This window comes from Callorhinus ursinus, unplaced genomic scaffold (genome assembly GCF_003265705.2).
Source record: "Callorhinus ursinus isolate GAN/ISIS: 27379988/994484 unplaced genomic scaffold, GSC_fseal_2.0 scaffold23, whole genome shotgun sequence".
In the NCBI taxonomy this organism is placed as follows: Eukaryota; Metazoa; Chordata; class Mammalia; order Carnivora; family Otariidae; genus Callorhinus; species Callorhinus ursinus.
In genome coordinates this window covers 19,362,800-19,384,380 of record NW_027397085.1, presented here as the reverse complement: position 1 = coordinate 19,384,380, position 21,581 = coordinate 19,362,800, and the positions used below count along the sequence as shown (strand labels likewise).

Below are 21,581 nucleotides of genomic sequence, written 5' to 3'. Positions count from 1 at the left end.
ACATGTGCTTAGTACCAGCTGGCTGACCCATGCGATGAATGGGAGTTTGTGGGTTGAAAAACCACGGGAAGGTTTTTAAAGAACTGCAGTTTAAGTCTTGAGACTAAGACTCAGGTGGTTGTAAAAGAGAGCAGAGACATTCCTGGTGAATATGAAAAGGCTACCTACCTCTGGAAAGCCCACCCCAGTGGCTGTTGATTGCTTGCAGCTCTGTGAGCACATCCTGGGCCTAAACATTCTCTCTGTCAGCTACTTGAATACAGGTGCTTTAGCACAGGCTTGAAAAAAAACGAAGATGGGCCAGTGTGTCTCTCTGGCTTTTCCATTTCTCTTCATCCTGTTTATTTTAAGCCCCCCGAGAAGAGGTTCAGATCTGATCTTTAGCTTGAAGGGACTGATAGTGCAAGAACTAGCAGTTTATAAGAATTTAAGGTCCCATGAATGTGTGACAATCAGGCCAGGTCCCTGTGTGAACTGAGAAAGAAAGAGATGAAAAACTATCAGGGGCTTTGTACAAAGAAAGTGTTCTACACATAACCGAGTCAGTAAGGATTGATTTATATTGGTTACACTGCAGTGTAATGCAACCATAACATCAGAAGGAAACAGTAAAATAGGGCCAGAGTGTGCAGTGAGGGTCAGTAAGGGAATTCAGAGGCATCAGGCTGACGAGGAGCTGGAAGGAGGGGCCTGTGCCCGATGGAGAGCCTGAGAGGATGGGAGAAGCACTGGAGAGCGGAGTGAGCTGGGGGAGGCAGCACTTCCAAACCCCGGAACAGTCCCTGAGAGCACTGTCATCAGCAGGAGATCCTCAGGGAGCACCTAGCTGGGAGGGGGGCTGGGGATCAATTTCCTGTTTAAATTGTTTTTTTTTTTTAAAGATTTTATTTTTATTTATTCGAGAGAGAGAGAGAATGAGAGAGAGAGCACGAGAGGGAAGAGGGTCAGAGGGAGAAGCAGACACCCTGCTGAGCAGGGAGCCCGATGTGGGACTCGATCCTGGGACTCCAGGATCATGACCTGAGCCGAAGGCAGTCGCTCAACCAACTGAGCCACCCAGGCGCCCTCCTGTTTAAATTGTACATCAGTTGATGTGAAGCATTAATATCTTCCCTCTAAGGCAGCTACTGTGAAGTGAGGGAATTCTCAACCAAGTTTTCCTATTTGTTGTCTTTATCTCGAGTCTCTATCATAAAAATTAAAACACCAACTAAACCAGACTAATAGAAATAGGAACACGATACTCTTGCTAGAAAATTCTGGGCTTTCCTGCATCTTTGTCTAAGATTCATTAAGAAAAATGATTCAAACCTTGGAAATAACAAAAAGAAGATTACTGTGTGTCTTTTTAATATGTTTGCCTGAGTGTCATCTGACACTCTAGGGGAAGGTGACATTGCTTGTCTTATTAGGATCTCAACTCTGTAAAGTTAGATGATATCTTTTTTTAAAGATTTTATTTATTTGACAAAGAGATAGAGAGAGAGCACAAGCAGGCAGAGCGGCAGGCAGAGGGAGAGGGAGAGGAAGGCTTCCGCTGTGCAGGGAGCCCAACGCGAGGCTCCATCCCAGGACCCTGAGATCATGACCTGAGCCAAAGGCAGATGCTTAACCCACTGAGCCACCCAGGTGCCCCAAGTTAGATGTTATCTTATAAAAAACTGGTACATTGCACCATGATTTCTATCTGGAAAAAAAACTGATTTCTGTCTGGCAGAAAAATGGTTATGGCTTTATTGCCCTGTAAGTGGCATTAACCTATTAGGCATCTAAATTTGCAATTTATACTGGAATTTTTCTTTCTGCATATCAGTTTTCATTTTCCCCTTTGAGTCAGCTTTGTCATCCCTTTACTTCTATCATAAACAGGTTTAATAAATCTTTGACACATGCTCACTATTTGTGTATTTGTATAAGAGATGTGTTTTCAACTTCTTGAAAATTATTACCTGACAACTCTTAGAAGTGTGACTTGGTATCATAGGTTTAATGTACTCATTAACAAACACCTGGCTGGTGATTCACCTCTGGTAATATTAAGGACCTCTGAATCTTGTAATTAGCATCAGTAATTTTATACAGGGCATTTTATGTATGTTCATACACAGTAACCTTGGAAAAGATAACGAAGAGGAAGTGGCATTTGTAAACCATTGAACAAGTCTTGAATAGGGTTAGCAAATTAGCAACAGAAACAAATAATTTTCTAATTTGCAAGAAATGTTCTTCCACCATTCTGCAGAACTGGTCTTCCCTACGCCCATGGGATTGTGAAATTCTTGCAAGCTGTCAAGTCAGGAAGCATTTCAAATAGAAAGAGGAACTTTAAAAAAAATGTATCCCTGGGGAAAGATATTTTTTCCTCCCCCTGGTCCGAAAGGACACATAATTCATTTCAGCTGCTTTGCATTTTCATGGAATCATCTTAACAAAAAGTAAAGAAAAATTGAGATCTTACAGAAAGGCATTAACGATAGGGGCAAATTGAATTTTCTCTTGGTGAGATCTAATGAACCTTCAGTGTTTAAGGTAAACAAGATTTTCTTAGCCACCAATACTTTGTGGGAATCTTGAAACATCTGAATTAATTTTTTTCCTTAAAATTAACCTGAAGTCAGCCAATGAACCAACTCCCATTACTTTAAAACATCTATGACAATATTGAATTAAGCCTCCCAAACTTTTCCCATGCCCGATTTTTCTTTCTTTATAGAACATGGTACTTCTCTTATGGTTTGAAATTACTGCATAATACAAATTTGAATTTGTCACACATAACCAAAAAAGATTATTAAGTTCCTACCATATATAAGATGCCACATAAAAAGACTACAATTCAGTTGGAGAGGAAATAACCAAATAAAATCCCTGTATAAAAGACATAAAGGTGCATTTTTGGTGTGGTTAGAATTTAGTTTGTTTTAGCAGATCCTGATCATCTTTGGGCAGATAAAATATGGTATGGCTTCTCTTACCTAGAATAAGGCATAGTATAATAGTGCCTGTGTGTGTGTGTGTGTGTGTGTGTGTGTGTGTGTGTGTGTGTGTTCTAGGCTAGGATTGATTTTTTATAGGGACTATTGGAAAGACAGACTGAAAAAGGGCCAAAGGAAATAGGCTGAGACTGGTCACTTATCTCACTTGTTCATTCATTTAGTAACCATATCCCAAGAACTAATGGGTCTTGTTAAGGAGGCAGAACATCAACTAAGCGTCTAGTTCAAAACAGATATTTAATAAACATTCAATAAATTGAGTTAAAGTTTATCTCAGAAATGAACTTTGCCTTCAGAGAGTTTATAATCTACGAGAGGCTGCATTTAGTCAAATAATTGTGCTGCAAAGGAGAAAGTGGATTCCATGAAAGAGATACAGATAGTTTGGTGGGCACTGGAAAAACTAAGGTTGCTTCCAGTTGGTGCATCAGGCTACACTTTTGGGACAAAACCATCCTTCCATGGGTTGGATGTTGACATACAGCGATGAAGGGAGGGACTCTGTAGGTACAGGATGAACGTGAGCCAAGGCTCAGAGGTAAAACAATGTGGGACTTGAGTGGGGAAGCTCACTTTGGGTGTTAAAAGAGAATTGGTTGTGATGAGCACCAGGTATTGTATGCAAGTGTTGAATCACTATATTGAACACCTGAAATTAATACTACACTGTATGTTAAATAACCAGAATTTGAATAAAAACTATTTAAAAAGAGAGAAAATTGGTAGAAAAAGAGCTTGAAAAGATATGGTAAGTTCAAATACTGATAGCCACTAATACCATACAGAGTTTGAACCCAGAGCTGAAGACAAAGAAACATTACTGAAGATGGTTTTCCATCTTTGTGTAATATGCTGCTATTCCTAACAGACAAAAAGTTTGTATTGTATGTTTAATTTCTTTAAGCATCCCTGTAAGAAATCTCAGTATGTTTGGTTATATTGGCTTTTTGTTGTTGTTGTTGTTGTTGTTGTTGAAAAATCATGTCTTAGAATCCTATAGTTTCCTATAGGTTCCTATAGTGTTTAGAATCACCTTTGGCCCACAGGACTCCCAGCTTCAGAATGCTCTGCTCACAAGGGATTTACAACTTACTCTTCCAAGAAAATTGCAGCTAATGTTTTTATTATAAAAGATATGGGTGTCAGTCATCATTCCTAGTCTCTCAGTAGATAAGAAACTTTACTTCTGGTGTGAGTCCTTATACTAGGTTCTCTGACCAGAAGTGGTTCTTCAGTAATGAAGGTGAATTGCCTTTTGCCCATGGCTGATCACTGTGGACCTTTGTCTGCAGTCCTTCTGGAGAGCCTCTGATGCTCTTCAGTCACTGTGCCGCTCTGATTTATTTTCCTGCTTTCAAAGCTGACTCTCCTTAGGCCTATAGTAATGATATGTTGATTACCTATATATTATTGAATTGTGGCAGCAGTTACATCAATATTGAATAACTACTGTTTACTGAGCACTCACCATGTCCTAAGTTGGTGACAGAGAATAATCACCCAACAAGACAGAGACAAGACTATAACTGTTATCCACATTTGCCAAGGAGAAAAGCAAGGCTCAGACTGATGAAACTTGCCCATAGTCATACAGAAGGAAGCAGCAACTGGGCCATGGTATTCTGACGGGAGAATCCGGGCAGTTGCTTCTCTGTGGACAGAGAGTCCTTCCAACTGTTGTCTCTAACCTTCCCAGCCCCAATTCACTTCCACAGAGAAGTAGATTGTGCAATTAGAACACTGGCCTGGGCCTTGGCTCCCACTTCTTATCTGACAGCCAGTTACCTTCTACTTCTCAGGAATGTCTTTCTACACCATTGCTGGCAACATTTCAAAACCAGAAAGCAATGGAGTTTCTGTGACGCCTATTCCTGGGACCTAGAGACTACAATTCAAGGCTGAAGTTTACCTGATTGTCACTGTTGATTCACTCTTTTCTTTAAAATCTACTAGCTTTGGGGAACTTTTAAGATATATTTTAGCCCTTTTTCCAGAGCATTTCACTTTTTCAGATCTTTAAAATAGGTTTGTTCTTTCTTTGTCCTTGATTATTTAAACTTGTACAACTAGAAATGTTTTCTCAGACCTGATCCTTATCCCTCCTAGGATTTCATTGCTTTAGTGGTTATTTTCTGAAATCATCTAATCTTTCCATGTATCTCTAGAATTTGGGGGATCAATCCCCAATAATGACTATAACTATTCTAGTAGAGACTCCAGCAACTGTGTCCAAAGAAGGATCTCTGTCTTCATAGTTAAATTCCTCAGATATGGCCATCACTTGGTAAATCGAACCTTTCTTGAGGCCTTTCTTAGTATCCTCATTCCTAGGTATCACTGTCATTCTCACTTCTCTTCTTTTGCCAAAGTAAGATGATATTCCTCTGGATTTATTTATTGAACTAATTAAATATCTCTACGCACAGTGAATGAAAAGCACATTGAATTAGACATCTAAGACACAGCAACAACAAGAAAGAAAATATCAGAGGTATTTCCCCTAAAAGAAGATCAGATGAAAAAGTTGTCTTTTACCAGTTCTGAAGGGTTACCAACCTTCCACTCTGTACCATAAAGTCTCTGCTTGATACCTAAAACATCTGGAGTAATCATAATGGGGCTTCCTTGTTTTCATGAGATTATGGTCCCAAGAGAGCAAGAAAAGCTCTGCCATGCATATTTATACTCAACAAAACTCCATGGCCATATTCTGCCTTCCTTTAATCCAACCCATCTGTCTCTTACTCAAATCATGCCTTCCTTTAGTCATTCAACAAAAACTGCTTGTGTATTATGATCCAGAAACTGTATGCTAGTCTCTGGCATTACTCTAACAATGCAAGCTGGCCATCCTTCCACTGGGTAGAACCTCATAGAATCTTAGGAATCTGAAACCTCTTTTAAAAGGATTAAGGATAAAAGACTACAAAATAAGCTTTTGATTAATAAAGAGATTTTTTAAAAGTGTTTCATGGTTGTTTTCCATTCATTATGGAATTTAAAATGCCTTAACATTTGCCTAGCATTTTTATAGGCTTCAAAAGACTTTCATTAAGCACGCTGTAGTTAAAGGTCTACTTACAGGGTTTGGGTAGTTTGAGAAGGTCTTCCTCACTATGAAATCCTTGAGTGAAGAGAGTTTTATTAATATTTATAACTCTAGAATCTGGGTGAGGGCTGGGTATGGAATTGGCAAACAGTAAGCAATTTTTGAATGAATGTCTTCAATTACATGTATTAAATTATTTCTCCTACCGGTTTGTAATTGGAGGCTGTTTCTACTATTTCCTTTTCATGTGGCCAGCACTGTTCTCATTAGACAAGGCATTTGGCTGAATCTCACCCAGGAAAAAAAGTCAGGCTGGATTTAGAGCATGAACTGGGACAATGCCATGTTATCTAGCCACATCATTACTCCTTGAAGCCATAACCAAGGAGGTTTCCTGTCATCCTTTATAAAATGAAAAGCTTGGTGAACACACAAAGTTGCTAGGCGGGCAAATTGGAGAACTAAGTTTCATGTTGGAGGCGATAGTTTCATAATGACAATGATGAAGGTTTTAGAAATATTAAGACATATTTAAAGAGAAATACCAAGATGGCATCTGAAGCAAGTACTTCATCAGCATGCCTTCTTGAACTCTGCCCTTGCATAGCAGACTTCGGAATTATTTTCTCTTATATATGCCAAATGAATGGCTACTGGTTAAAAACACTAATCCACTTGATAAGCATAATATAAGATACAACAGGTATAACTGTCTAGCACTTTGGTTTCTGAAAGAAAGCAAGATAACTGGCCATATTAGATAACCATATTAGAAGTAAGGGACAGATATGAATTTCAAGAGTGTTAAGGTCTTAATTCTGACCTTGGGGTAAGATAATTTCTTGCTATTTCCATATTTCCCCATCAGAGATCTTAAATACCCTGATTTTCAAAGGCCCTGTCTTTGAATACAAAACATTAATAGGAGATAACCCAAGACTTAGAGGTTGAAAACATAGAGGCACCTGGGTAGCTCAGTCGGTGGAGTGTCTGACTCTTGATTTTGGCTCAGGTCATGATCTCAGGATCCTGAGACTGAGTCCTGCATCGGGCTCCCTGCTGAGTGTGAAGCCTGCCTGGGATTCTCTTTTTCCCTCTCCCACTGCCCCTCCCCCCATGCACATGTTCTCTTTCTCTCTCTAAAAAAAAATTTAAAAATGTATCTTGTCAATAGGATGAATATTGGCAAAAAAAAAAAAAGTTGAGATAATTTTAAATACCTGGAACTTAGATATTTTTCTGTTGATTTTGGAAAGGTCACTTAAACTCTCTAAACCTAAGTTTTCTAACTTTGATAGAAATATTTTTAAATTGGCCTACTTATCTTTTCTTTTATGGATTCTATAGGAATAGAGTTAATATAGATAAAATACTTATAAAAATTAAGAGACCTATTCAAATGTATACTATTTTATTTAAATGGTTTATTTTTCCTTTTTTGGTCCAAACGCAGCTCTAAGTAGAAAAAGTGGCCAATAAAAAAAGACTGAAAAAGTCAGTTCTGGAAAAGTCAGCTCCAACTCTAAGAGAAGTCTGAGTCAGTCATTAGTCAGGTAGTAAGTCTTTATAAAACAAATTAACCACACAACCTCAGCTTCCTATTCCCTTTTCTGTTTGACTTTGATGAGCATCTATGTGGATGGGGTAAACTTACGTGTCTTCTTTGGTAATAATATTGTGAAAATACATTCTTTTAACCCACTAACATGAAAAGCAGAAGGAGGAAGTGAAGATGAGCTGGAAGAGTGAGTTGCATCAGTAAATGTGAGCTGAGCTACTCAGAGTCTTGGCAAGAGGCCAGTAATTCCTGAAACCTTCAGTGTTTCTTTTACACACACACACACACACACACACACACACACACACACACACACATTTTATGTATAATGTGTATAATATGTTTAACTCCCACTATGTGCCAGATACCTCTCAAAAGAATGAGATTATGCTCTTGGATGGGAAATACATACTTCCTGCTTTCAGAATGTTTACATTGTAGTGTAAGAAATAAAATAGTGAAGTCAGAAAAAAATTAAAACAAATTCAAATAATTATATATGCTATAGCATAACCCTAAAATAATTACACAGTAATAGGCAAGTGAGAATGGGGGATGGGGTTGGACAACTTTAGAGACGATAGACAAGATCTCTCTGAGAAGTTGACATGTGAACTAAAATCTGAATATCCAGAGGTCCCAGCCAGGTGAAAATATGGAAGAAGAACTAAAAGATCACCTGAAGTAACTTAGTTGAAAAAAAATCTGCAGAAAAAGGAGGCAGGAGCCAGATCATATACACTTTTTTACTCTATGAACTTGGGGTTTATTCTAGGTAATAGGAAACTCTTGGAGGATCTTGAGAGACTCTGATTTGTGGGTCAATGTCTTTCATCAGCTTTGGACAATTTTTAGCCATTATATCTACAAGGGTTTCTTCTGCCCCATATCTCTCTTTCCTATCCTTCTGTGACACCATTTGGTAGGGTCTCACATATCTAGAACATTCTATTCAGTGGTGGGGTTATTTTCCACTCTTTTTTCTCCTTGTGGTTCAGTTTGGATCATTCTATTGAACTGTCTTCAAATTCACTGATTCTTTCTTGGTCTGTGTAGTCTTATAGTTAAACACATTTTTCTTTTCTGATACTGTAGTTTACAGCTCTATAATTTCTACATGATATTTTCATAGATTTTTCTATGAATTTAGTAATTCATAATTACATAAGTAACAACATAATTTCTATTTATTTCCATGCTGAAGTTCCCCATCTGGCATAAAATACTTTTCTAAAAAAATGTTTGCTATATGAATGAACTGGTTTTACTTGCTCTGTCAATTAGAAAGGCATTTTTAAAATCTAGGGGAAAAAATCATAGAACATTCAGTTTATCACAAATTAGCTGTCTTCCACTAAGATTCAGTAACTCCTGGCACAACCAGGTGATAGCCATCCTAAGTTGCATACTTTGCTAATTTAACCTTACTTTGGGGACAACTAATGTTAAATGCACTTTCATATTATTGGTATTTTAATACTCAGTTTCCTCTGGAAGCTCATAAGACTATACCCACAAGCATATGAACACTAAAGCCCTTTGCTCAATAGTGCAGAACTACAGCAACTGTAATAAATGTCTCCCTTTTGCAAATGCTTTTAATAAAGCCAGAATGTCTTTGGGTTCATTTTTTTTCTGTAGAAAAAAAGACAAGTCATTCTGCTAGCAAGATACAGAATATGCCCCTTGGAACAGATTTTACATGACTTAAATTCTTTCTGTCTAGAGAACAGCTTTGGCAAGTCTCTCCATGTGCAAAGGTGAAAGGAAGATATGCTTTTCACCTGGAGAAGAAAACCCTGGAAGTTTGTCCTGCAAAGCACAGACACTAGAATTGTAGGAAACCCAGAATTTAACAGTTATGATTAAAAAAAAAAAGAAGTGAAAGTGAAAAGAGAAAGTCTCCAGTAGTCCATTAAATGTTTCTGGCCCAGACAAAACAAAATAATAAGGCAAGGCTATGGAACTGTATAGTAAGAAAAATAGGAATGTACATTTTCCAGAAAGCACTGGACTCTCACATAAGCTTGAAGGGACTGATGCCTCTGGCAGGGGTTTATGCATAGAGTTGAAATCACTATGTTTTTATTAGAGCTTATTGTTATTGTGGCCTAACACAATGCTACCTGCTGCCCTGTGTGTGTTTCAAGGGTAGGCAAAAATCCAGAAGATTTCCTAAATTATTTTTTCTAAAGATTTTATTTATTTATTTGAGAGAGAGAGAGAGAGAGAGATCATGAGTAGGGGATAGGGGTAGAGGGAGAAACAGACTCCCCACTTAGCAGGGAGCCCAATACGGGACTCAATCTCAGGACCCTGGGATCATGACCTGAGCCGAAGGCAGACGCTTAACCAACTGAGCCACCCAGGCGCCCCAGAAGATTTCCTTAAAGAGGTGCATACTGACCTATATTACAACTCTATAACTGTTCATACATTCATGTGTGTACATACACACACATGCTCACAGACACATACACACAGCCTTTTAATCTCTCAGTAAAAACTTAAACTCTTTCATATTCATCTGTACTTTCTAGACATTATACAGAGAGACAGACATCTGAATTTGGCCGGTGGGAGGGCTGCCCAGTGATTAATTAGATCAGTGCACGGTTTGGGATATGCTGACCTTTTCTGTCCCTGCTAAGCCCACGGCCTCTGTTTCTGAGTGCTTCCCTCTCTGCAGACTGTAACAGCAGCGTTCCTTTCAAAGTGCTTCACAGACTTCACTTCTCATTGCCCCAAGGAGAGGCTGTTATTAGTCTCTTCACTTCGCTGACTGGAGTGAATTGACCTGCTTAGGGTCCAGTGGGAACTGGTATCCAAACTGGAATTACAACGTTGGTGCCTTTAGACCAAGTCCCATGCACTGGCCACCTAGGACAAGCCTGTTGCAGCTCTTTTCTCCCCCTGCCCTGTCTCTGTAGAGGTAACCCACACTAAGGATGCATCTAATCAGTCTGTGAATTTTGGTTTTGCCGTATTTATGATATTTTTGATGTTGTGATGTGCTATTTATGATGCTGATAAAGGTTTACTGTTGATTAAAGTTAAGGAACTAGTCTGCGTCAGGATCTATAAATCCTTGGACTTGAAAAAGCCAGACAGATGGGTAATGCTGGATATTAGTGAATTGGATGCAGAGATTTAAAAAAATCCTTGTATACAGCTGATGAGAGAGATACTGTTCTCACATCTCACAGACCAGAATGTAATCCCACAGCCACCTAGCTGCAAGGGGGGTCTTTGAATGTCATCTTTATTTCAGATATCCACATGTTCTATAATAATGCTATAATAATGGGCACTTTTACTATAGAAGAAGGAATAAACCATACAGAAGAGAGCTAGAAAGTGTTGTCTCCCATATTAGAATTTTTTTCAAATTATTACTAATAAGAATCAAACAACCAAGGAGAGGGGGCATTAAATAAATCTGTCATCAAACATTTATGTTTTCTGCAGTCCTTAAAATTAAAATGAACATCTGAGATCTTTCACTGATTATTTTTATTATTTTTTTTTTTATTTTACGTATTTGTATTGGACCTTAGATACTGAGGGCTGGTTGAATCATCAGCCTCATTTCATGACATGTTATCCCCATTACTCACACCCTGTTCCACTCTTGTTTCATTTTAAAATGCATCCTAGGTAGTCTTTAATAACTATCCCCATCCCCATTCCCCCATTAAGCTACACCCTGAATGGGTTTGATACCTATCTTGGAAACTGTTTCCTTGTAAATTGTCTGGTATTTTTTGCATGTGTGTATTCTCACTTCAGTTAAATTATATTGCTAAGAAAAACTTTGTTCTTTTCCTTATTTTTGCACCCATCATTAATGATTTTAGCATTTATTTGTGTATCTAGTTTGTTGCTTCTAACTACATAATGTATTCCATAATTTACTACTCTTTGCTTATCGATTTCCCTGGTTATGGACTCCTAATTTGCCCCTCAACTCCCCATCGCCCCAACAACTGCAATGATACACATGTGTCTATATTCTTAAGGACCTGTGTGAGAATTGCTCAAGAGTAGTGTTACTGCAAAAAGTAAGATACATACCCATTAATTGACTAAGCACTGGCACACTGTTCTCCAGAATGTCTGAACTGGGCTATATTCCCACCAGTATACAAAAGTCTGTGTCACCATTTACTTCCCCCCACACTTCACATTATCACAATTCTAATTTATGATTTGATGGGAAGAAAGTAGTATATTATGGCTGCTTTAAAGTGCATTCCCTGACTACTATTCATTTTATCATGTCTTTACATATATGCTAGCCATTTGGATTTCTTCTTTATACCTTGCCCATTTTTCTATTGAATTTTTTTGTCTTTTTCTTATTGATTTTCAGGAATCTTTGTATATTCTCCATATAAACCCATTATCAATTAAGATTTTGTTGATGATGGTAATCCTTCCCTCAATCTGCCATCCATTTCTGACCACTGTGGTTGAAGGTTTTGGGTCTTTTTAAAATCCCCTTCATTCTGAGCCACAAAAATATTCTTCTATGGTTTATTTTATTACCTGTATGGTTTTACCTTCACATTTAGATCTTTGATCTAGCTGAAGTCTTCTTTTATATTGGCATAAAGTATTGATCCTGTTTTATTTTTTTTAATGTAGTGACCCAGATTTCCTAACATCACCACTAAACCATCTGTCTCTTCTACTGATTTGGATTAGCACCATTTTCATTTTCATAGGTCAAGTACCGTGATATAGGGTCTGCAATCTCTCTCTCTGAGATCTCCATTCCATTGCATTTGTCTATTTGTCTTAGAATCTTGAACCAGTTCCATGTTTTTAACAGTATATAGAGTATGTCTACACACACACACCCTACTGTATATGTACAATGAAACATTGTCCTAAAGGCTGATTTAACTGGATTAACCTGGAAAATGTGGGATTTGGCAAGTGACTCTGTGTGCCACATAAATGGCAAGAAAATGGGAAAACAAAAGTAAACCAAGATTCCCATATCTATCTTTGACCCCAAGGGTGATGTCTATGGTGCCTGTATTCAGCTTGCATGCAGAAAATGCTTGCATCTCCATTCTTCTTGCTCCTTCTTTCATTCAACCTTGTTTCATAGAAGATTGAGAATGTCTTACAAAAATGCAATTGACCAAGCAAAATATATTATCACTAGAAGAGCTGAGAAAAATGAGCCAAGGAAAAATAAAAATTGTGCCTGATTTCATTTGAAGCCCAAGTCAGTTTATGGTAATCTCGATTTACCCTGATCTTTTTTCCATTTATAGTTTCTCTCTTTCTAGGTTTCACAAGGTTGTCCAACCTTTTGGTTTTATCATTATGTTATTTGGAAGAGGGAATGAAAACCTCCAAAGCCCCAAGTTTTAAAAGGCTGTTGAAAGAAGGAAGTCTATGTATGCAGGGATCTCCAAGCCCCTATGCAGTTACCTGAAAGAGTCTGGAATAAAGAGCAGGGCCTGGGACCTAGGGGACCTAGCTGTCAGGGACTGCTCTGCCAGTGACTGACAGTTTGACTCAAACACAAAATCCCTCTTGAGTTTACAGTCCTCAGCTGCCAGAGGAGAAGGCTGCCCTCCATGGTTTCAAGGTTCCATCCAGGGCCAGCTCTCTGATTCTGCATGGCTTTTACCTCTGGGGACATCAATCATTGGCTCTCTCCAGCGACGTTTTACAACTAATAGCTATTAGTCCCATAACTGAGAGAGGTCACTCTTGGAAGGTTAATTAGCCTCCTCCTCTGGCTCAGGATAATTATTCCACAATATTCACATCACTTTTTTACACCAGGAACTCCTTTCCACAGATATATCTTATGCACAAAAGAGAAGGAACAGAAAATGCATACCACAGCCAAAAGGAAATAACTCCTATAGACTGTAATTCCAGCAAATACCAAAAACACTTTAGTCATAGAATCAAAGAAACCAACCATTCTCATTCAACTGCCCTTGGATTTTCCAGCCTTCGTATGTTACCTCTTTTTTTCCAGAACCAAATGAACCAACTCTGACCCCCATTCTGCACTGACTGGTGGCATTCAGTCACCTCCCAGTTATATCTGAGATCCATGGGGAAGAGATTCTGATAATCACCTGACATTTCTCCAGCTCCTGCCTGGATACTTCAGTCACCCCAGCCATTTCATAACCTGTCCTCCCATTCAACTCTATCCTTATTCGAGGTGACCTCAAATGTAGTGGTTAATAACAGAGCCTTACTCACTTGGACATTCCAGAGGGAAATTCATGCCCAGCACCGAGGAAATGATTCAGAATTGGATTTTAGGCCTAGAACCACCCTGAGAACCCACTGACCAAATATTTTCATATGGATTCCCTTACTGGCTGTTATAGACAGAATTGTGTCCCACCACCCCAAATTCATGTTGAAGCCCTAACCCCAAATGTGACTATATTTGGAGACAGGGTATATAAGGAAGGAGGTAATTAAGTTTAAATGAGATCATATGGGTGGAGTCCTGATCTGATAGGATTAGAGTCCTTAAAAGAAGAGATACCACCAATCAAAAGACACAGGCTATCAGATTGAATTAAAAAACAAGACCCATCAATATGCTGTCTGCAAGAGACTCATTTTAGACCCAAAGACACCCCCACATTGAAAGTGAGGGGGTGGAAAACAATTTACCATGCTAATGGACACCAAAAGAAAGCTGGGGTGGCAATCCTTATATCAGACAAATTAGATTTTAAAACAAAGACTGTAATAAGAGATGAAGAAGGACACTATATCCTACTTAAAGGGTCTATCCAACAAGGAGATCTAACAATTGTAAATATCTATGCCCCTAACATGGGAGCAGCCAATTATATAAGGCAATTAATAACCAAAGCGAAGAAACACATTGACAACAATACAATAATAGTGGGGGACTTTAACACCCCCCTCACTGAAACGGACAGATCATCTAAGCAAAAGATCAACAAGGAAATAAAGACTTTAAATGACACACTGAACCAAATGGACCTCACAGACATATTCAGAACACTCCATCCCAAAGCAACGGAATACACATTCTTCTCTAGTGCCCATGGAACATTCTCCAGAATTGATCACATCCTAAGTCACAAATCAGGTCTCAACCGGTACCAAAAGATTGGGATCATTCCCTGCATATTTTTAGACCACAATGCTTTGAAACTAGAACTCAATCACAAGAGGAAAGTCAGAAAGAACTCAAATACATGGAGGCTAAAGAGCATCCTACTAAAGAATGAATGGGTCAACCAGGAAATTAAAGAAGAATTAAAAAAAATTCATGGAAACCAATGAAAATGAAAACACAACTGTCCAAAATCTTTGGGATACAGCAAAGGCAGTACTGAGAGGAAAGTATATAGCAATACAAGCCTTTCTCAAGAAACAAGAAAGGTCTCAAATACACAACCTAACCCTACACTTAAAGGAGCTGGAGAAAGAACAGCAAATAAAGCCTAAACCCAGCAGGAGAAGGGAAATAATAAGGATCAGAGCAGAAATCAATGAACTAGAAACAAAAAGAACAGTAGAACAGATCAACGAAACTAGGAGCTGGTTCTTTGAAAGAATTAACAAGACGGATAAACCCCTGGCCGGACTTATCAAAAAGAAAAGAGAAATGACCCAAATCAACAAAATCACGAATGAAAGAGGAGAGATCACAACCAACACCAAAGAAATACAAACAATTATAAGAACATACTATGAGCAACTCTATGCCAGCAAATTAGATAACCTGGAAGAAATGGGTGCATTCCTAGAGATGTATCAACTACCAAAATTGAACCAGGAAGAAATAGAAAACCTGAACAGACCTATAACCACGAAGGAAATTGAAGCAGTCATCAAAAATCTCCCAAGAAACAAAAGCCCAGGGCCAGAGATTCTTCCCAGGGGAATTCTATCAGACATTTAAAGAAGAATTAATACCTATTCTCCTGAAACTGTTCCAAAAAAATAGAAATGGAAGGAAAACTTCCAAACTCATTTTATGAGGCCACCATTACCTTGATCCCAAAACCAGACAAAGACCCCATCAAAAAGGAGAATTACAGACCAATATCCTTGATGAACATGGATGCAAAAATTCTCACCAAAATACTAGCCAATAGGATCCAACGGTACATTAAAAGGATTATTCACCATGACCAAGTGGGATTTATCCCTGGGCTGCAAGTTTGGTTCAACATCCACAAATCAATCAACGTGATACAATACATTAACAAAAGAACAAGAATCATATGATTCTCTCAATAGATGCAGAAAAAGCCTTTGACAAAGTACAGCATCCTTTCTTGATCAAAACTCTTCAGAGTAGAGGGATAGAGGGTACATACCTCAATATCATAAAAGCCATCTATGAAAAACCTACAGAGAATATTATTCTCAAGGGGGAAAAGGTAAGAGCTTTTCCCCTAAGGTCAGGAACGCGGCAGGGATGTCCACTCTCACCACTGCTATTCAACAGAGTATTAGAAGTCCTAGCCACAGCAATCAGACAACAAAAAGAAATCAAAGGCATCCAAATCGGCAAAGAGGAAGTCAAACTCTCACTCTTTGCAGATGATATGATACTGTATGTGGAAAACCCAAAGGACTCCACTCCAAAACTGCTAGAACTCATACAGGAATTCAGTAAAGTAGCAGGATATAAAATCAATGTGCAGAAATCAGCGGCATTCCTATACACCAACAACAAGACAGAAGAGAGACAAATCAAGGAGTCGATCCCATTTACAATTGCACCCAAAACCATAAGATACCTAGGAATAAATCTAACCAAAGAGGCAAAGGATCTGTACTCAGAAAACTGTAAAATACTCATGAAAGAAATTGAAGAAGACACAAAGAAATGGAAAAACGTTCCATGCTCATGGATTGGAAGAACAAACATTGTGAAGATGTCAATGCTACCTAGAGCAATCTACACATTCAGTGCAATCCCCATCAAAATACCATCCACTTTTTTCAAAGAAATGGAACAAAGAATCCTAAAATTTGTATGCAACCAGAAGAGACCCCAAATAGCCAGAGGAATGTTGAAAAAGAAAAGCAAAGCTGGCGGCATCACAATTCCGGACTTCCAGCTCTATTACAAAGCTGTCATCATCAAGACAGTATGGTACTGGAACAAAAACAGACACAATAGATCAATGGAACAGAATAGAGAGCCCAGAAATGGGCCCTCAACTCTATGGTCAACTCATCTTTGACAAAGCAGAAAAGAATGTCCAATGGCAAAAAAACAGTCTCTTCAACAAATGGTGTTGGGAAAATTGGACAGCCACATGCAGAAGAATGAAACTGGACCATTTCCTTACACCACACACAAAAATAGACTCCAAATGGTTGAAAGACCTAAACGTGAGACAGGAGTCCATCAAAATCCTAAAGGAGAACACAGGCAGCAACCTCTTCAACCTCAGCCGCAGCAACTTCTTCCTAGAAACTTCGCCAAAGGCAAGGGAAGCGAGGGCAAAAATGAACTACTGGGACCTCATCAAGATAAAAAGCTTTTGCACAGCAAAAGAAACAGTCCACAAAACCAAAAGACAACCGACAGAATGGGACAAGATATTTGCAAATGACATATCAGATAAAGGGCTAGTATCCAGAATTTATAAAGAACTTCTTAAACTCAACACCCAAAGAACAAATGATCCAATCAAGAAATGGGCAGAAGACATGAACAGACATTTTTCCAAAGAAGACATCCAAATGGCCAACAGACACATGAAAAAGTGCTCAACATCGCTCGGCATCAGGGAAATCCAAATCAAAACCTCAATGAGATACCACCTCACACCGGTCAGAATGGCTAAAATTAACAAGTCAGGAAACGACAGATGTTGGCGGGGATGCGGAGAAAGGGGAACCCTCCTACACTGTTGGTGGGAATGCAAGCTGGTGCAACCACTCTGGAAAACAGTATGGAGGTTCCTCAAACAGTTGAAAATAGAGCTACCATATGATCCAGCAATTGCACTACTGGGTATTTACCCTAAAGATACAAATGTAGGGATCCGAAGGGGTACGTGCACCCCGATGTTTATAGCAGCAATGTCCACAAGAGCCAAACTGTGGAAAGAGCCAAGATGTCCATCGACAGATGAAAGGATAAAGAAGAAGTGGTATATATACACAATGGAATACTATGCAGCCATCAAAAGGAATGAGATCTTGCCATTTGCAACGACGTGGATGGAACTGGAGGGTGTTATGCTGAGTGAAATAAGTCAATCAGAGAAAGACGTGTATCATATGACCTCACTGATAAGAGGAATTCTTAATCTCAGGAAACAAACTGAGGGTTGCTGGAGTGGTGGGGGGTGGGAGGGATGGGGTGGCTTGGGTGATAGACATTGGGGAGGGTATGTGCTCTGGTGAGCACTGTGAATTGTGCAAGACTGTTGAATCACAGATCTGTACTTCTGAGACAAATAACACAAGATATGTTAAGAAAAAAGAAAAAGAAGAAGATAGCAGGAGGGGAAGAATGAAGGGGAGTAAGTCAGAGGGGGAGAGGAACCATGAGAGACGATGGACTCTGAGAAACAAACTGAGGGTTTTAGAGGGGAGGAGCATGGGGGAATGGGTTAGCCTGGTGATGGGTATTAAAGAGGGCACATTCTGCGTGGAGCACTGGGTGTTGTGCGCAAACAATGAATCATGGAACAGTACATCAAGAACTAATGATGTAATGTATGGTGATTAACATAACAATAAAAAATTAAGAAAAAAAGAAGAGACACCAGAAAGTGCTCTGCTTTTTTGTGGTCTGATCCCCGCTCTCCTCTGCAGCCTCATCTCCTACTTCTCTCTGCTCACTCCAGCACTACAGCCACCCAGGCCTTAGGCAGCCCCGGAAGAAGCTCTCTGCCCTCTCCTACCGCAGGACTTTCACAATGCAGTTCGTTCTGCCCGCAATGCCCTCTTTCCTCCTCACCCCACCCATTACCTGTTCCACTACTTTACTTCTCTAGGTCTCACCCTAGGTATCACTTCCGGATGAAGCCTTCCTGGGCCTCAGGGTCTAGGTCAGATTCTTTTGCTGCATGCATGCACAGAACCATGTTTCTTTCCTTCCACAACTTTTAGCAATGCACAGAAGTAATAGAGTGTGGTTTTCTCAATGTCCTCACAGGTCTCGAGTTACCTTCTAAACCAGACTTTGGAACTTGGATTCCTGTGCTTCCCTCCCAACCCAAGCAAACCAAAATAGTGAATGTTTTTCCCATTCACACCCACCTATCGAATTTAGAATGGGATTTAAAAAAAAAAATTACACTGTAAAAAACAACAAGCTCAAATATTAAAGATCTGTTACCAGTCAAAATGTCAAGTACTCCCATGCAAATGGATTAAGTATAGTTCATGGTAAAGTTTGTTAAGTTTCTCTTTTAAGAGGAAAAGTAAATTTGAGTGGGATATTTAACCTTATGAAAACATTCTAAGACAATTTCCTTTAAAGTAAAATCGCTTTGTGGCAGGATAGTTCAACTCTTCCTATAAATTCTAAAAAGGCATTAATTAAAAATAATAATATAGTCTTGGGTCTCTTAAAGTCTCCTCCTTCTCAATTAACTGGCTATCTATCTTGAGAAGTAGCCAACCTGGATTTATATCTGCAGAAAAAAACCTGAGAGGAATATTGCTATGCTTGAGTCTGGGCTGACGCTCTTGGTCATTTACCAGAGAAGTACTCCCACTCTGTCCGCTGGGCTCAGGTACTGGGGCCACGGTGGTCAGGGAAGAGCAACTGCTCTCCTGGGTCAGAAAGCCTGAGACTGCGGAAGCCCCTGAAGGTGATTTCATTCCCCTACACTGTGATTAGTGTAGAGGGACCATGTGATCTACTTTGGGGCAATCAGGTATAAGAGGAAGTGTACTGAGGTTTCTGGGGCAGATTTCCTCCCCCACAGAGAGAGAGATTAGGATGGACCACACTGACCCAAATGCAGCTGCTGAGAAGATAGCGCTTGGAGCTCTGGCAGCTATATTGTGACCATAAGAAAAGACACCTCTGACCAAATGAGGAATAAGCAGTGGAAAAATGGAAAGGTCTGGCTCCTTGATGTCCTCATCAGCTTCAGAACAGACCCTACTTCTGGACTAATTGTTGGGTGAAGAGAAAAATAAACCCCTCTATGTAAGCAACTTTTAGGCAGGCATTCTGTTGCTTGCTTTCAAGAGAAAACTAATAATCAACACCATTCTGTTTTGCTTTTACAGATTTCCAGCAAATACAGCATCTGTTCTAAACTGAACAAGGACTAGTTATACCAATGTGGTTAGAGTCACTTACATTCAATTTACTAGGCACCTAGATGCCAGGCTCTGTGCTAGGCACTGGGAACCTGAACATGAAAAAGAAATAGTCTCTTATCTACACAATTTCTGTGTAGTAAAATTTAAAGGAAAGGCCTGAAACTTCCAGGGGATATTTTATTTTCCTGGAGAAATAGGATTGCTCTGCCCCCAAACTGCTGGATATAGTGTGCTAGGGTTGGGAAGGATGCCTGAGAAGCCAGAAATAATAAAAATCGCATATAACAATATCCTATAAGGAAGGGTTGCCTTAAGAATAGGCTGACTGGCAAGCACCGAAATGGCATGACTTCAGAAGCTCTAGAAAAGTTTCTTACCCCAGAAAAATCCCCCCTGATACCTAAATCCTACACCTTGAGACTCATTCCTTTGGCTTATGGATTTATCCCTTGCTAAATTCCAAGTACCCCTGAAAAGCAATACATTATTTTTTTCCATCACTTAAGAGGAAAATTAGAGCCATCAGGAAGGTTCTGAGGACGTGAAGAGAGGTGGGTAGAAGTGGAAGGAGAAGAAATGGGGACCTATATGAGTTCTGGGGGCACTGAGGTGATTTGCATTTTAGCTCACAGTCAATAATCCCTAAAAGGGCATGTGATCTGTAATTTTTCTGACTACTCCTTTTTTGGCTTGGCTTTTCTTGGGTTTCTGCTAAATTAAGACTTCATCCCAAAGAGTGTAGATGTTTTCAGATAAAGATTGAATTGGCCACTCTAGTGTGGAAATCAAGTAGAGGAAGGTCAGGGAGCCTATCCTGCTATTCATAGCTCTTCCAAATAAACCCCCAGGGAAACAATGGGAAGAAGAGAAGCCCTTGGCATTCCAGCCTCTTAACTGGAAATGCATAATTATGCAAAAAATGTAAACAAAAAATTACCCAACTGAGAGGGAGGCCAGAGAGGTTTCACTGTGGCTTCAAGGTTCAGGTTAGACATTTCTAAATGTCTCAAGACTCCCCTTGCAGAGCACTACGAGACTGTCCCCCTACCTATACTTCCTCACCTTGACCTTTCTCCCCTTGTCTGCAACCCTAACGTCCTTGCGTTTCCCTATGTTTCACACAGAATCTCTGCCCAGCATCTGTACTGTGGCTTCCTCCTACATGGTCTGGTCTACAAAGGGGTTCAGCTCTGAAGGTCTCAATCTGACCTAATCATTGCAGTCAAACTGAAGCATAGAGTAGAAAAATGTTGACATGTGCAGAAGAGAACAGTACTGACTTGTCTATGCCAAAGTGAAGTTTTCTCTGAATTATCTGAATAAGGCATCTTCCTTCTTCTGCAAGTCAAGATGCTCTGACTTCTGGTTCTTCATTTCCTTCTCGAAGCATTCCTTGGGCTCCTACTATGAGCTAGGCAGCAAGGTAGGCATGGAGGGCACAGCGGTAAGCCCTGCAGGCAGTCTCCCCCTCTTAAGTAGCATTCACTCTCTTGAGAGGCCCCTGAAAAAGTGTAGTAAGTGTTAGAAATGAGGATTTGGGGAACACATATCAGGGAAGCTATACAGAATGGGGATGCACAGTTCTCCCAAAGGAGGAGGAGGTGACATCATCAGGAGAAGAGGTAAAGAGACATCGGGCAAATATAAGAGCAGCCAGTAGCTGTTTACTGTAATGAGGGGCTCAGACTAT

The 21,581-nt window shown here is 39.6% G+C and overlaps 1 protein-coding gene across 25 annotated transcripts in view; it reads right to left on the bottom strand.

Annotated features, from left to right (window-relative positions):
• ANKRD55 (ankyrin repeat domain 55) overlaps positions 1-21,581 on the bottom strand; it is a 496,355-nt gene that overhangs the window by 232,885 nt on the left and 241,889 nt on the right. For 13 of the 25 annotated variants that reach the window (XM_073905461.1, XM_073905462.1, XM_073905453.1 and 10 more), the window contains one exon: positions 21,172-21,392. The exons of the other annotated variants lie outside the window; for them this stretch is intronic. The gene's annotated coding sequence lies outside the window, so the exon portion shown is untranslated. The remainder of the gene's footprint in view (positions 1-21,171; positions 21,393-21,581) is intronic. 25 annotated transcript variants of the gene reach the window in all.